The following is an 11,448-nucleotide window of genomic DNA, read 5'->3' as shown; positions in this document are numbered from 1 at the left end:
TTCCAAAATGCCTGTTATATTTTGAGTGCCCAGAGTGGGTGCTCAAATAATGTTATTTGAGCAATGCTGCTTTCTTCATGCAAACTAATATGAAAAGTTAAATCTCCTTTAAATGAAAGTCTTTGAAACATATTCACATGAAGTTATAACCATATTATTATATGATGCTTAATTTCATCATATGGCATATCCTTTATTGTTGTACTCTCAGATACAGATCTGATAGTAATGGCATATAATTTATTGTTGTACTATCAGATACAAAGTCATTTCAGATGCAGAGATTAGAGAATACTTGAGAGATTATAAAATCATAATCCCTATTGCTTTGATGTTGCAGCTGTGCATTTGTATTTAAGCAGGAATGAGGAAATTTAATTCTAAATGTGTTTTCTTTTCTGAAATCTGTGAAAGAAATTACTTACCCCATGAAATACTAACTGCTGTGGAGAGTAACGCTCACTGCAGTGGTGTAGATAAAAGAAAACAAATACCCAAGAAAACATTAATTTCTATGGTCAGGTGGAAATGAACATTCAGAAACGAATGAGCAGGTTTAATACCTTTTGCTCTACTCTGCTTTAATTTATGTGATCCTTAACTCTAAAATATGTTCTTTTTCTGTCTTTGCTAGCATTACCATAACCTTTTCCTTTCTGCATAGTCACAAAAACTAGAGAAATGTTTTAAGGAGAGAAGTAGATAGAAGACAGGCAGGTAGACTGCTATAAATAATTAGAGATACATTTTAAGAATATATACACACATGCATATACACACATACAAACATGCACAAACACACATACATATATATATGTAAAATAAATTTGGAATATGGTTTAACATTAATTTGTAGTAATTATTTACCCTAATAACCTTGAAATACCGTTTACTATTCCTGTTTTTCAGCTGTATATACTGAAGAAAGAAATCAAATTGTTGCTTAAAGAGCAGAGTATCCTCAAAAACATGACCTGAGAGTTTTTCGCCTTTCACGTTGATTTTATAATTATTTCCCTCAGCAAAATTTCCTCACTTCCTTCAGTGTCTTGTTTTTCTGTCCCTGGATTCTCAGTAATGTCAACACTCAGATCTACAAAAGAATGTGCACCTATTAAAATGTGTCACATTAGTGATGGGCAGATCAATTCTTTTTTAAAAAAATACATGAATTAAAAACTTTAATGTAAACAGAAACTGCTAAAGAGAAATAATACATTTTCCCCAAATCTTAAGGTTTTTGTATTTGCTTAACACTAGCATCTCAACTTATTTCAGGTAAAAATAACCCATATTCTAATCTAACTCTGACTTCATTTGCAGTTAGTTCTTTCATATTTTGCATTCATAAACATTTATGCACAAATATACATACATATATGTATGTATATTTTGCATTCATGAACATACACAAATATACATATATGTATGTATATTTGTATATACATGTATATTTGTGTGTATATATTCATGAATGAGAAAATAAAATTAAGAGAAATTTTACATATATATGTATTGGCTGGGCTAGAAGGTTTTTTCTGTTTTTAAATTTTTTAGTTGTCTGACCCTTTTTGGAGTTTTCTCATTGCTTAATTACTAAAATCAATATGTTAGGGGAGAAAGAAACAAAGAAGATCCAGTTTTGATCAAACATGCCTTATTAAGACTCTGAAAGTGGAGCAAATTAATAAGTCAGGGTTGCAGCTATACAACCACATAGAATGGAAAAATAAAGTCTTCTTTCTACCGTGTGATTTCATTTTCAGCAGTATATTGAAGCTTAGCTCTTGACACTGCATGATTAATGTGTAGAACATCTTTCTTTTTATTATCACAGGTCGCACACAGATTTTTGAAAGATACCAAGGTACTAAAGCTGATGTGAGACATAAATGTGCACAATCTAGTGATAATCTGGAAAAATCATTAAAGGAGCAAGTAATTTGTTACTTCTTGTACAGCATTGAGGTACTCCTGGAGCTCACTTTCTAGTAATGTGAAAGTGTTAATTCATTTACATTCCACATTAAAAGGGCGATCTTAGGTGAAAGTCAAGCACTACATATCTTTAACATTGTCACAGTGGAGGGGTCATAGATGAGAGAGATACAGTGAGAATTCACCACCTAATGCTCCTCCCTGTACCATAGGATTCCCTTACCTGTAGTTAGCCTAATTAAACCGGATAGGGGACTGTTCTTAATTGGTTCCCTGCTCTATTAAGTAATGCAGATTTTTTTTCTTAGTTGTACAAGGTATCTTTTCTCTTTGGTCATACTCTGTATATCTGGAAATTATGCATTTCTGGAGTTCCATGGGTTTCCTTAATTCACTTCTCTTGAAATTAATGAACATTTTCATTAGTTCTATTTCACATTAAACAATGTTTCAAAATCACATAACTTAAATGAAATTTAAATTTATACATAATTTATCTCAGAACATTGTTTGGAGTATTTAATTTCCAGATTGTTTTGTTGTTAGCTTTTAAAAATGACAGTGATACCATTGGAGTGTTAATGTTTAAATGCTTGCTTTCGCCATGTTTTGTGCTAAGCTTTTCCTTATCAGTTTCCTCAATTGGTTAATCCACTACTTCCAATGGTAGACAATACCATACGTATTTTATACCTGAGACATCCAAGATCCACTGAAATTGGATATACAGTGTTTTAATCTGGGCCTATAGAACTTCATGGACTCTCTTTGGCACCATGTTGTTTACATAAAACACATTGTTAAAATATGTTTCCCCAAAAGTCAAGCCAAAGATCCGTCCTGAACCAACTACTGTTGCTAATAAATGCAACAAAAGTTTTAAATTTATAATTTATCATTGTTTATCACACTGTATTTGTTTATTTATTTATTTTAGAGATAGAGTCTCACCCTGTGGCCCAGGCTGGAGTGCAGTGACATGATCACAGCTCACTACAGCCGTAAACTCCTGGGCTCAAGTGATCCATGTGCCTCAGCCTCCTGAGTAGCTAGGATTACAGGTACACAACATCATGTCCAGCTAATTTTCTTACTTCTTTTTAAAGACAGGGATCTTGCTATGTTGCTGAGGACCTCAAGCTATTCTCCCACCTTGGCCTCCTAAAGTTCTGGGATTACGGGTGTGAGCCACTGCACCCAGCCTGTTTATCACACTTTTAAGAAATTATGCACATTAACTCATTTATTTCATATATGTCATTGTTTGGGGGAATTTAGTTTATGTCGCTTTCATTAGAAACTGAGGTTGTTGTGTTATTTTGCTCTTTTTATTTTTTATTTTTCTACTTTTGTTTATCTACTTTTGGTAGTCCAAAGACTCACAATGCTCTGGCCTGTAACAAAATACTCTGGTAATTTGGCCTTCAATATATTTTTTTCTCTCTCCCCTTTCCTTTGCTCTTGCTTCTCATCTTCCCTGTCTCCCTTCTCTCCCTACCTCCCTCCCTCCCTGCTTCCTTTCTTCCCCCCTCCCTCCTTCTTTCCTTCCTTCCTTCTTTCCTTGCTTCCTTCCTTCCTTCTTCCATCCATCTGTCCATCAAGTCAAAGACAATTATTACTGGAAAATCTAGAGTGATGATCCAATCCAATTCCCCGCTTCAGGTAGTAAGTGAAATTTTTTATTGGAACTGAAACTAGAACCTGAATCTTCTGATTCTGGGGTGAGTACTCAATCTACCTAACATGTTTTGTTCTGTATTTTTGTTTGCTTTGCTTTGGTGATTGCAGTTGTTTGTTCTGTTTTATTTATTTTTCAGAGCACAGAGATTATCTTTTAAAGATCAATTTATGTAGTACTGACAGTTGGCATAGATCATAAACTGTCCTTTCATGTAAGTCCAATTCTTCTAGTCTCTCAGACTCTAAAGAAATTGCTGTATTTTAATATCATTGTGTGCCTTTGGAAAATGTTCAGCTCTACGCATATACTACAGAACTTAAAGTCAAACTAGTAACATTAATCAATAATTTCTCTCTTACCTTTACAGAATGGTGATCCATTTGTTCTTAAATGCGCTGACATTTTGTCATACGGAGCATTTTCATTTTGGCTACAAAATAAGTGGAAATTTTAGTTTGCAGCAATAAACTTCCATCTCCCATTATTAAAAAGATTATATTATAGTTGCATGCATCTTTATTCTTTTTGATATATATAGTATAGGATCAAAATTCATAAGTGACGTGATGCATAGTACTGTTGCCTGGCTTAGGTAGCTATGGTACTGATGTGATAATGATACAGCAAAAATAAAAAGCAAATTCAGGATTCAGTTTGCTTTCCACATTTCTACACTAACTTAAAAAAGTTAGAAAAGATGGCTTTCAAATAATTTTTCAATCTATTGATCGTGCAACGATATTATATATTATTATTAATGACTACCACTACAAATAGAAACACAATACCTTGACTGGTAGTTAAGCAAAAGAAGAGTATTAAATCTTACTGTATTGTAAAAGTAATGAATCAAATTTTGGAGAGGCTGGAAGAAGGTAAATTTACCTATGTTGCACTTTATTTTTTAAGGTCATATTTTTAAAAGCCCATTCTATGGCTTCAAACTTGAAGTTGTCAGCTAATACGCTATCATTTACAAAAGATATGCAAAACACTTTTGACAATAGAAAGGTTTAATATAGTTGTTGCTTATCAGGGTCTATTGGTTTCAGTATCTGATATTCTGGATAAATTGAATATTTCTAAAAGCTGTTTTTCAATGCATTGTTTGCATTTCTGAAGCAGCTCATTGTGATATATATCACAGTTTTTTATTGTTTGTAATTAGAAAACACAACTTCACTAACATAATTACCTTATTTTGCTTCCAAAGTATTATTTTTTAAATCCCAGAACCCTATTTTCCTAAAAATATTGGCACAAGTAATTAGAAGGGAAGATATAAACCTAATCCCTGCAATCAGACCCCTTAACCACCACACATACTGCCTTATTTAAGCTGATTGCTTGGCAAAATGGCTGCCTGTTACGCTCACTTGCTGTCTCTTTAGGCTCACCTACGGGGCAACAAGTGTATTTAGGAAAAGAGTTTTCATCGAACACATGAAACTGTTTATCTTGGAAATACCATTCTCCCTAAAGATGTAGGCACCAGGAAGAAAATACCACTGAGTTGTTTCAGGTCATTGTGTGGGATATGGTGAGGAAACTACTCCACTTGTCTTTGAGGTCAGATTGACAAGTAGCATTTCACTTTCAACTAGTGAAAAAAGAAAGTAAGAAAAAGCTTCCAAAAGTCAACGAATGGACAAATATTAAGAATGATTGGAGCATTAGTTAGCAATGTAATGTAAAAAAATGGTAATAATTGTAACCAATATTTGAGTGCCTACATGCACCAGGCACTTAAAAATTAAGTGTTTTATTTGATTTTCCATATTAATTTCTTAAATATATGAGATAAGTACATTACTATAGTTTCCACATGAAGAGTTATGGTTCAAAATTTAGATAGCTGTTTCAATATCCATTCCTAGTGGATATTGGACATCTTTATTTTTTAAGAATAACTTTAAAATTATGCTCACAGTACATAAGCCCACATCAATTAAAATCTATGAAGTACCACAAATATTAAGTTAGTACTTCATATGTGCTAAGAAATGTGCTGAGTCAATTCTTTAAAATCTTTTGGTCAGAGAAGTTTTGCTATTATTAGATGAAGAAAATGCAATCACCACCTGCTAAGAGCCTTGGTTTTTCCAGAGAGTTGCTAAAGTCTCAGAAAATTCTGCAGTTTTACTTCAACATTTACTTTATTAACCAGAATAGTGGTGCTTATTTGCTCAAGTATTTTGTAAATAAAAAATGAAATGAATGAAGATCACCTGTTTTAATATAAAATATGATACATACTTTGTTCAAAAGATATGCAACCAGAAAATCACTAAAAGGAAATTGCAAATTTGGACCAAACGAAGCATGTACTTTGTTTTCTAGACACCACGTTACCTGCTCCCTCTAATAAAAATAACACAAAAAATGGGTGGCAGAATATAAAACACAATTTTAAAAAGGAACCAACTAATGAAAAAACTCTGCTTTGTTAGGACAATTTACTTCTGATACAATTTAAGCATAAAATTCAATGGCATTAAAGAATTCAAGTTAAGTGTAAAGTGTAAACACAAATTCGATGCTGGATAAACATGGTGTCAAATCAACTTAAAACTAAGAAGGGAATTATTAACATGATTTTATATAGTCATAGAAATGGTTATTTGCCAATTATATTTTATTCAGTTTTAAATGCCTTAATGCCAGATGTGAATAAAGGAAGACTTTTATGTGTGATGTTATTTGCTTGATTATTTGTTTTTGATCTGGTCAAGACTCTCAGACCTCCAAATAAACTGTTAATTAAAGGTTAATTTCTATTGTGCCAATAGGGAAAAATAGAGAATGGATGTAACTTCTGAGTAATGAATTAACTGCAGAATGTGGTTTCAGATAAACGAAAAATTGAAGGAACTCCAGGAGGTTCAACCTGGCCATATATACATACATATATATACACATACATACAAATATATACATATACATATATATGTATATATACATATATACATACCTAAATACATATATATATATATATATATATATATATATATATATATTTGCCATGGGTTGCTAATTTGCAATAGCTGTCATAACGAGAATAGCCAAAATTGGATAAATGTGACAAAAGATTAACAAAGTGTTTCATATCCTTAAATTATACCACATCAAGAATGAGGAAAAAGCGTTGCCAAAGGAGACTACTGCAATGCTACTTGTATTCTTGCAATAAAACCAGCACAGCATCCAAATCAAGAGAGTTACCATCTGACTTCTAACTTTTTCCCCTTAAGAACAATTTGAATCTCTGGCATCCGCCATGTCAGTACTTTAAAACCTGTATTTCCCACCAGAAGTCCAATTAGTCTCTGGTTGATGAATACTCTGATTTCGCTTTCTGTTGTCCAGATTTCTTGGTTTGGGATTATTCTAAGTCAATAGCAGGGTAAACTATCTGTACCACGTTTGTTCTAGATGAAACAGATCAAGATAACTTTCCATCCAAATACTGTGTTGATGTCACAGGGGGAAACATTTGAGCTAATTGTACACCATAATCTAAAGTTACACTACAAGTGTCAGGTGTTGCAGTGAACTGGTTATAGTACAGGGAATGTTATTGCAAGAGATTTGGAGGACACTAAAATAGATTAATGTTACACATCTCCCTCAAAAACAAGAACATGTTTAACTCTTTATTTAAAAAATAAATAAAATATTATGGCAAAATAAAATTGAACCTATTTAATGGCATATTTTCTGAAAGGATTGCCTTTTACAGTAATGTGGGGTAAAAATCACTTAATGTACTTGAGCTCTAGTGTCCTTTCACCTTTCCCTCTCTTGAGAGCTCTTTTTTTTCCCACTTCTCACCTGTACTTATTTAATTTACAATATCACTGTATGTGCAGTTCTTAAGAAATGGTGCAAGAGACTGTAACAGGGGAGAGAAGAAATCTAACAGCTAAACAGGTGTACATGGAAAATAAATAAAAAATTGAAAAATTGGGCCTCATGGGTGCTATAAAAGGAGCATTTGCTGAATAACTAATTTGGTAGCCCTTGTGCCCTCTGAATTATCATTCTGATTTACCCAATCACACTGTCTAGCAAACTCAAATTGCTTAACACTCTAATTTTCTGTATGCAGTATGAAAGGAGAGCAATTTCTTACTGGCCAATTATTATAGAAAATAAGTGGTTCTATTTTTATTTGTTTTTTGTTAATGTTGTTTTAGTTTCCCTCTATAATGGAGGACATATTCAGGCTAAAAGAATACCTGAATCATGTATTTTTAATGGTACCAAATAATTAAATGCAGTATGACAATTGCTTAAAAGTTAACTGACTATTATTTAGATAATAATAATCAGCATAGTATTGTCCTCTTTATTCAGTTACTAAAGATTTATTGAATACCTACTACGTGTATCCCTGCCTAGTATGACTGTGCTAGTTAGGATCCCAGCCATTTGGAAATGTTTACAGTATTTTAGACCAGTCATTTTATATAATATATTCTCCATATAACTTACCATTTTTTCCCTAGCATCCCATACTATCATTTCAGTATTCACCTTCTAAACACATGAGGCTTGTAGAGTTAAACCAAGGTAAAATTTAACAATATGTAATTTTGTCTCAGAGTTACTGCCAAATTTTGTGCTAAGTGCATTCTATCTTTTACTTATCATGAAAATCTCATTAGTTATCTACTATTATTATGCCCACTTTAGAGATAATGAGATGGAATTCATTAAGTAACTTGCCTAATGTCACATTACTAGTATGCATATTCAAACTGAACCATACTTCAAAGAATAATCTGTTAACCATGATTTTACATATGATCCAGATGTCAAGTTCATTTACTTTTTATATATAAACAAATACAGTATTTACACAAAAGGCTTTTTAATCTGCCATCTTATCTACTATATGACTTTTTTACCCTTAAAATTTTATGAGAGAAAAGGGATAAAATAAAATAATCTTATAATTTTTTTCTTTAAATGTAGTTCTTTTCCATAAATTTCCTAAGAAGATAATCACTATGGATAACAAAACTCAAAACCAAATGACCTACGTATCAAATTCATTTCAGAGTATTTACTTAGCTATTTAATTATATTGAGTTATGTTGCTTGTTTTCCTTTAAATTCAGCTTCCCTTCTCCAACAGGTTATTTCTTTTCTTTTTATCTGGTTTCTTTACTTCTTCTCTCTATTCATAATAGAGCCTATGTGAATAGGGTCATTACAGTAACAGCAATGCCCTGAACACCTTTTTGTTTTTTTAACTGTCCTTTAATCTTACGGATCTGGCAAAACTTAATTGGAAAGTGGGCCTTACTGTCCACTTTCCCAGCTTGCATAAAACACCTAGAATTGTCTGTGGGGAGTCTCAAAATACATTAGGCATGTATTCCTAGTCACTAATCTCAAATATGCTGTAATTGCCATCAATTCTACTACCTTTCTCTGATCAACACACATTCCAAATTTTCCCAACAATTTCAAATTCTCTGTGTTCTTAAATATCTTGCCTCTTTTTTTTTTTTTTTTTTAAAAGCAAAACCTTATTCATGCTCACTCTAGGGCAGACACTCTGATATATCATTTAACTCTCATAATCACTTTGAAACATTTACTCTGAAATGTTTCAGAGCTACTTAACTCTTAAACTGCTGAAATCCAAACTCACCATCAGCCACTAAACAATTGGTCCTCTTAGGATATTCTTTATCTCAGTAATTGGTAGATCCTGGATTTAATTCAGCTAACTAGGAATTTTGGAGAAAACCTAACACCCCGCCTTCATACTTAACATCCAATACACTGCCAAGTGCTGATGATTCTATCTTCCGAATTTTTCTCAAGCATCTCTCTCCAACGCTGCCACCATGCTTAGCCAGGCTACCATCATCTTCCATCAGGTCTATTATAAGAACTGCTGTAATAGTCTCCATGTTGTATAACCAATTACCACAGAATTAGCAGCTTAAACATGTTGCATTTATTATCTTACAATTTCTGTAGAACAGAAGTTCAGAGAGGGTCCCCTGCTTGGTGGCTCAAGGTTTAAATCCAGGTGTTGATTAGGCTGCTTTCTCGTCTGGAGTTCAGGGCCTTCTTCCTAGCTTATTCAGAGTGTTGGCAGAACTCAGTTACTTGTGGATATAAAAATGAGGACTGTTTTCTTGCTAACTGTTGGCCAGGGAATGTTCTCAGCCCCTACAGTCTACTTTTAAGTCCTTCCATGTGGATGTCTCCATAGGCAGTTCACAATATGTTTGTTTATGTTTTTTGGAGGCCAGCAGCAGAAGCTCTCCTGTTTTGAATCTCTTCTTTTAGGAAAGGACTGAATTTTTTTTGAAGGACTCACTTGATTAGCTCATGTCCAGGATAATTTGCCTTTGTTGATCTCAAAGTCTTTAATGACATCTTCAAAATTCCTTCACCTTTGCCATATAATATAGCCTTATCATGAGTGTGAAATATCACCCTATTCATAAGTCTTACTCATATTCAAGGAGAATGGATTATATAGGGTATATACATAGGAAGTAAGGACTTTGGGAACTATCATAGAATTCTATACGTCACAGTTGCCAGGCAGTACCAAAACGAATTCTGATCCATCTTTGTTCCCTTCTCTAATGCTGGAAGAATTTTCTCAAACACAAATTTGATCATTTTATTCCCTAAATTAAACTCTATTTTTGTTTCCCATTGCTCTTGATAGGAAACAAATAAAATACATTTTTACAAAGAATACAGTAAGTAGCACGGCCTGGTCCTATCTACCTCTCTAGCTGTATCTTCTACCAGATTCTCTTCAGTCTCTACATTTAAGTTAAATGATTTAAAAAAATTCCTTTTATTTACCATGCTTCTTCTTGCCACAGGGACTTTGTACCCCCTGATGTCTATCCCTCGACCTTTCTTCCCTCTCTTTTCATCCAGTAATTTTAATGCATTCTCTAGATCTCAGATTAAGCATCATTTCCATAGACTAACTCCTCCTTTTAGGGGCATTCTTTGCACTGTGTAGTTTTTTCAACTTTCCAAGGTGAAATTTCTCTGTCTTATGAAGTAAATATTTCTGTCTCCTCTACTAAGCTGCTTAGGGCAGAAACCAGTTTGAATTTTTATACCCTTGTGTGTTCCCAGCATTAAGAATAGTAAATTCAATCAAAATATATATGATGACTGACTAAATGAACTAAAATTTTTTGAAAAGAAATGTAGTCTTCTTTCTAAAGAAATTAATTATATTTGTGCATGTTTGATTATAATTTATGTTTTTGAAGCAGTAATTAACGGTGTTAACCCTTTAATAGAGTGTGTATGGGCCTAATATGAAAGTGACATATTTGAAAATTGCTTTTCTATGAAAAGGCTCAGATTTTGAACAATTTAGAACAAATCGATTAATCTCTTACAGTCATAGGGAACGCCATCATTTAAAGGAACATTAAGGTATTTGCCAAGAAATGTTTTAATTGTAAGATTTTTTAAAAGAAGAACTATATTCTGACGTGAACATTTGAAAGACATTTTAGTATTAAAATTGTAGACATAACAGAATCTAATTGAACATATAATAGCAAAATATAAAACTGCAGACACTTAGATCTGTAGAAATCTTACTTTAAAAAAGTAACCAAGTTGATTATATTTTTAATCTGATTAACTCTGCATATGCAATCTCCCATCCTAAAATTAGGATATTACTTTGAATAAGAGAAGGAATGTGTAGGAGAAATAAATCCTGCCCAACCTAATGCCTACCAAACAGAGATGTGTATTGTTGAAAAAGACTGATCCACTAAATTGTCATATTTTGCAGAGTGCATTTTCTTATGTCT

General features: G+C 32.9%; 1 long non-coding RNA gene across 1 annotated transcript; it reads right to left on the bottom strand.

Moving 5' to 3' along the window:
- Positions 1–882: 882 nt before the first annotated feature.
- LOC139358298 (uncharacterized) lies at positions 883–10,150 on the bottom strand. Its single transcript, XR_011613043.1, has 3 exons — positions 9,606–10,150; positions 3,979–4,049; positions 883–1,093 (listed from the first exon to the last, which is right to left on the bottom strand). It is a non-coding gene; the product is annotated as an uncharacterized lncRNA (long non-coding RNA).
- Positions 10,151–11,448: the final 1,298 nt, after the last annotated feature.

This window comes from Macaca nemestrina, chromosome 14, assembly GCF_043159975.1.
Source record: "Macaca nemestrina isolate mMacNem1 chromosome 14, mMacNem.hap1, whole genome shotgun sequence".
In the NCBI taxonomy this organism is placed as follows: domain Eukaryota; kingdom Metazoa; phylum Chordata; class Mammalia; order Primates; family Cercopithecidae; genus Macaca; species Macaca nemestrina.
The sequence above is the reverse complement of the archived record's forward strand: the minus strand, read 5'-3'. Positions and strand labels throughout refer to the sequence as shown.